This window comes from Rosa chinensis, chromosome 1 (genome assembly GCF_002994745.2).
Source record: "Rosa chinensis cultivar Old Blush chromosome 1, RchiOBHm-V2, whole genome shotgun sequence".
NCBI classification, from domain to species: domain Eukaryota; kingdom Viridiplantae; phylum Streptophyta; class Magnoliopsida; order Rosales; family Rosaceae; genus Rosa; species Rosa chinensis.
This window is the reverse complement of record NC_037088.1, coordinates 24,620,815-24,627,011: the sequence shown is the minus strand read 5'-3', so window position 1 is coordinate 24,627,011 and position 6,197 is coordinate 24,620,815. Positions and strand designations below refer to the sequence as shown.

At 36.3% G+C, this 6,197-nt stretch overlaps 1 long non-coding RNA gene across 1 annotated transcript; it reads left to right on the top strand.

Annotated features, from left to right (window-relative positions):
* The first annotated feature begins 3,692 nt into the window (after positions 1-3,692).
* On the top strand, positions 3,693-4,635 carry LOC112182568. The gene is made up of 3 exons (XR_002929495.2): positions 3,693-3,816; positions 4,343-4,428; positions 4,500-4,635. It is a non-coding gene; the product is annotated as an uncharacterized LOC112182568 (long non-coding RNA).
* The last annotated feature ends 1,562 nt before the right edge of the window (positions 4,636-6,197 follow it).

The window sequence follows — 6,197 nt, the reverse complement described above, 5'->3', positions numbered from 1 at the left end:
TTGCAGCTTTACGGTAAGAAGCCATTTTTGTAACTTTACCGTTGATAAGGACTTTCGTTGTAGTAAACTCTGAGGAGCATTTACGTTTTATTTTGTTTTTGACAATTTAATTTGTAAGCTTATGTAATATATGACTCTGTGGAGCTGGTCAATATTGACATAGTGGGTTCAGAGCATCAATATGTATTTGGGTAAAAAGGGAAAAAGTTTATAGGTATTTTTGTATTGATGGCTGAACATTCACGCATGTATAATTATGAGATTATATATCGATTTTTATTTGTGTTAAAAATCAGGGGCGTGACAGTCAATGATATATAAATTTTTATAGTAGCTACATCGTCAAAGGCTGTGTGTTAACATTACCATATTTCATTTTGTCGACAAAGTATATTATTGGCCAAAGAAAGAAGCAATTCCAATATGTTTTAATATCGGAAACGTGATGAAATACTTGGACCTATTAATTCCTAAATTAACGTGATGCAAAATTCTATTATTAATAAAATAAATAGAACCAGGCGTGGAGCTGAGCCTCTCAGCTAGGTTGGGTTCCAAACCCCTTTAAAAAAAAAACAAAAGAAGTGGAGAAATCCCTATGACACAGTGTTTCTTTATAGACACACATAATTATGAATATCATTGTTCCTTAAACAACAATTTTTCTATATGTACAGTGTTACATATATTGACGTGAGACTTATGACATGTTGTCATGGTATATTATGAAAAATTCTAAAGGCACATTGCTAAAAGAAAATTGCCAAAAATAAAGTGTCATTATAAGCATATTGCTTATCACATCCTTGAAGGATTCATATTGCCAAAGGCAAGTTTATGAATGATTGAAAGAGCCTGAAGCTCACTCGTGGAACCAAAAAGTCTAAAGCTGGCTCATATGTACTCATTTCATTATAGTTGACGTGATCTAAATTGTCTTATGAGTACTTTGACAATACTGAGAAATCGAATTTGAATTATAATTATAATATTGCAACATATTCTAACTCTCGAGAAGTTATGATTTACTTAGAGTCTCTTAAGAGTTTATATGAGGTGTACGTACCAATACACAAGTATATTGATATTTATGTCTAGGTATGTCATGAAAAACTTTCAATGTTTAAACTATATAAAGGTAAATATGTCCATTTCTTTATATTGTTATTGTTTAGCTAATACTTAGTGTATGAATTTGAGCAAATGAGATTGTTTCTAACCTTATTATTTGAGGTAACACTACTACAAAAATTGAATCAGACGACACCTCTCAGACGACGCATCATAGTTTTCTGTCCTCTGATTGATTTTTATTTTTTTGGACGTCGTTTTTATAAAATCTGTCGTCTGATATGGAATTTTGAACTAGTTCAGAAGACGTTTAAGGATAAAACCGTTGTATGACCTTAAAAAAAATTGAGCGGCAAGTTTCCCACCATGTCTGTGGTGCCAAACGCCATCTCAAACCCCAAATTTTCCCCCAGCACGTATTAATCATACGACGAGAAACAATAAAACTGTGGTCTGATTAATATGTTTGGTAAAAATGAAGGAGACTTCCGACCATCATTTTCCTGCAACTCCCAAAATAGGGAAGTTAAATTGATAGGAGACAAATTTCAAATTTCAAATGGCTACATTCAAACCACATTTTTATAAAATTCTGTTGTATGAGTCCTTCTCCAAATCGATCTATAGGAATTGGCCAAATCGATATAGGTCGGCCTTAAAACCCCAACACACTTGAAGAAGTGAAAAAAATAACAAAAAACCGAAAGCTCCTCACTCTCTCTCGATACCTACCCAGGAGTCCAAGACTAAAACCCAAAGCTCCCTCCCGCTCGACAATGTCTCTCCAAAACCAAAACCTACGGCCAAACCCTCACTCTTTCCCTAATCTTTCTAGGCTTTTAATTTTCAAATCCCCACCATCCTCCATCTGGATCCCTAAATTTCAAATCCTCAATTTTCAAATCCCCAAGATCTCGCTGAAGGTTTCGGTCTGGGCTTGGAGAAAAGAAGTGCAGTAATGCGTGGAGAGCCAATATAAACATGGAGGACATCCAAGACTTCTTCGATTAGTCAACCAAAGATGCTTTCTCCTTGGCAATCTCTCTCAGATCCATTACCACCTTCAGTGACTCGATTAAGGTTTCATGTTTCGCTTCTCTCACTAATCTATCCATTACCACCTAGAAGTGCCTTTCCTCCATTTCAATCTCATGGATTCGACCGCTTCACCGCCTCCCTATCGTCACCATTCTCGTTCGGAGTCTCCGTTCCTAACCAAATCGGCGTCGCAACTTGCAAATCTTCAGCTTCGCTCCCTCTGCACGAGCTACTGCTACTCTCGCCTTTGCCCAATCCAAGAACGTCCAAGACCCGTCTCGCCGATCGGTTTGAAATGCCCGATGAGTTTGGTCGCTTGTGTGCCCTCCCCAACTTCATCTACAAGTTAGTCCCGACCTCTTTCTTTCAATCTTTGTATCAGTCTTCCTCGATTTCTTTGGTTTTTTTTTTTAAATTTTATTTATTTATTTATGATTTATGTTTGTGTTTGTGTTGATAGTGGATGATGATGATGGGGGTCGTCTGGAGAGAATTGGGTAGTTATTGAATGATCTGATCATGTGGAGAGATGTAGCAAGATTGACCCTTTGGTTTGGTTTGGGCTCTCTGTTCTTCTTGTCTTCTTGCATTGCAGAAGGAGTGAACTTTAGGTGACTCCTCTTTGTCACTTTTCCCACTGTCATATGCTAGCTGAAACCTTAGGTGTCGCTGTGGGTCTTTTTATTTTTAATTTTGGGTGTCATAATTTGTTTAACTCTTGATATTGGGGCTGTTCTGTGGAATTCATTGTCAGTTGGTGTTGATGAGGGTTCTGAGCTTGATTGTGAAGAAACCAGACCAGCATAGGCAGTTATGCAGTATATGGAATCAGTGTCTGATATTAATATCAATGACCAACTTGTTCTGTGTTTGGATAAGCCACAGCACCCGCTTTCTGCTTACAAGCTTCCTTGCAGTGTGATTTAATGATTATTGGAGATAATGCAGCTGCCAACACCTACCCATACATTGAGGTAATTGTCTTTGATCTTGTCTCTTTTATTTATGGCGTTATGATTGTGTATGGTCTGTAATGTAATACAACTTTGCCTATTGTGTGATGATTTAGTTCTTAAAGATAGAAGGCATAATGAGCCTGGGGTTTTGTATTGAGGTTGCTTGTTTGTGATGCATACCAGATGGTTAACAAAATATTTAGGGTTTTCTTGGGGAAATTACCATTCATTTGTAAAATTTAAATTTCATTTGCTTTGCTGCAAACTGTAATAGTCAAAATTGGAAAATTTAAACAAGTCACTTGAAAATTGTAACTGTCATGTTCTGAGGTAGTTCAAAATTTCAGTGGCATAGCATCTCAGTGATCTCACAACAAAATGGTATCCCGATTCCTACTTGTTGATCACATAATTTTTACACGATTTTGTTTAGCATAATACAATATGAACCAATTAACAAATAGCAATATCTATATAATCAGTACTTGTTTGGTATAATTTCTCATTGCAGAATGCTTCGTTAGTGATTAAACATTTAAATTTTGAAATTGGCTACAAACTTCAATGTAATCACTGTGATGGTTTAATATGCTTCCTTATGCATTTGTTATCTCGTTTGTTGTTATCTTGTTTGCTGCTATTCTTGGAAACAAAACTGCTATTACCGGGGGTAGTGGGAAAGTTGTGGACAGTGGTCCGAATGATCACATCTTCATATACAACTCCGATCATGCTGGTCCTGGAGTACTTGGTGAGTAGCTATCGAGTAGCAATTTAGATGAAACAATTTGTCCTGCTTTGGTTGTTGTGTAAGGGTCAAATTGGTTGATTGTTGGTGCTTATTTGAGTTGAGCTAATAGTGGTATATATGTTGTGGATAGTCGTTTGAATAATTGTATTTCTAAGTAATTAAATTCATGGCAGACCTGGAGCTCTTGGCCATTAGGTCTGGAGAAAACATTTTTATAGAAGGATGTGGCATGCTGTAGATGTTGTTTGTTAGGGCGATAGTTAGTGATACTTATGCCTGGCTTTATTAGGGAAAAACCATAATATTGTAGTGACTGTGGCCTTCTATGGAATTCGAGAAATAGGTCTCAAGCTAAGCACTGAACTTGATAAATGAACCACCTGCCGTTAGATTTGAAAATCGGATATGAAATTTTATGTTGTTCTTGAGTCTTATTTATTTGATTTGATTTAGATATCAAGTTTGCATGTTACAATATTGAATTGCTCTCCATAACTGAACTATTTACTTTTTTTTTTTCTTCCAGGGATGCCTACCAGTCCCTATATTTATGCAAACAGGCTCATAGAAGTTCTAAAGAAGAAGCATGCTGCAGGGACATATGAAAGTTTGGTAAGTTCCTAGTTGAAGTGTGCATGCATCCTGCATATACCAATAGAGTTGGGCTAATTTGTGAAGTGCAGGTATTTTATCTTGAAGCTTGTGAATCCGGAAGTATCTTTGAGGGTCTACTTCCTGAAGGTTTGAATATCTTTGCAACTACAGCATCAAATGCAGAAGGGAGCAGTTAGGGGACTTACTGCCCGGGAGAGTATCCTAGTCCTCCCCCAGAATATGAAACCTGTTTGGGTGACTTGTATAGTGTTGTTTGGATGGAAGATAGGTATGCATAGTATTTCTCCCAACACTTTTAGCTTCGTGTAAAGTATAGTACTTATTGATTAGATTTTCACTATAAGATTCCTCAGAAAATAGGAGAATATATGATTAAATTGAAATTTGAAATATGATACACATCTAGAAGGGGAGCTGAATCTCTACATTTTAATTTAATGGAAATTATTCTGTATGATTTCATGCCACTTTCTTTTTGTTTTTGGTTTCGTTCTGTTTGTGTAAGAATTTGGATTGTCTTTAATCTTTATGAAATCATATGTTCAGTTTCTCCTCTCAAATTGAAGATAGAATTTTTATTTTTCATTTTGATCCTATGACAGTGACATACACAACTTGAAGTCAGAAACTCTGCACCAGCAGTATGAACTGGTAAGAACCTGTTGCTTACTGAATTGTTATGGAAAAAGTAGCGAACACTTTTATTTGGAAGAAAAGGATTTGTTAGGTAGAGTAGCTGTTTATGGTATGTTTTAAGTAAATGAAAAATGTTGTCCTTACTCAAAGAAAGGTGGGGGCACAATCATTGAGGTATCTTGAGGTCTGTTCAAGAAATATTTAGATTCCCTTACTTTGGATGTCTTCCGGTTGGTCTCTGATGGCAATTATATGATCTCACTATGCTGGCCCAGGTCAAATCAAGGACAGCGAGTGATAATGTAAAACTATTCCAATTAGTGCTCGTGTAATGTAAAACTATCATGCAATATACTATTATTCTTTGTTCCTCAATGAAATCATTTGGTACTTGTTAACAGGTCAAGAATCCTATAGCTCGCATTGAACACGAAGCCAATACCTCCAAAATTGGTGAAGACCATCAATTTTACTTTCAGCAAAGGGGAATAGACTATGAGAAAGCCATGGCTGCCATGATTTCTTGTTTTTGCCAGACAGTATTCAATGAGCTTCCTGACGAGTTTGGGTCTTAGGTGAATCAACTGATTGGCTTGAAGCTTGAAGCTTGAAGGAACAAGGGGTAGATAATTGTAAGATGAGTGGAGCAGCAATGAGGCCATGAGAGCAGCCAAGCTTGCAAAGCTAGACTCCTTAAGTAAATTTCTGGATGTATATTGCTAGGAGAGTAGTATTAGATGTACTCCTCTTGTAGATGAAAGATTACCTTTGCACAATCTATTTTGGTGCATGATGTGTATTATAACAATTTCTTCTATATATTGATTAGCTATTGTTAATTTGATCATTTTTTATTTCAGTTTCAGCATATACAATGCATTGAATCATTCTATTTAGACAATAATAACCACAAAAAAGCTGTCGTATGTGCACAATGGTCACAATGACTCAAAAATAAAAACTGTCGTCTGAATTTAAAATAGATAATGGATGCTTTGAAAAACTGTCGTCTGAATGAAAGTCACACAACGAGCATAAAATAAAGCGACTTCTGAATTACAATCACACAACAGTTTCTAAAGTCGCCCGTCGTCTGAAGAATAGTCACGCAATAGCTAATGCTGTCGACA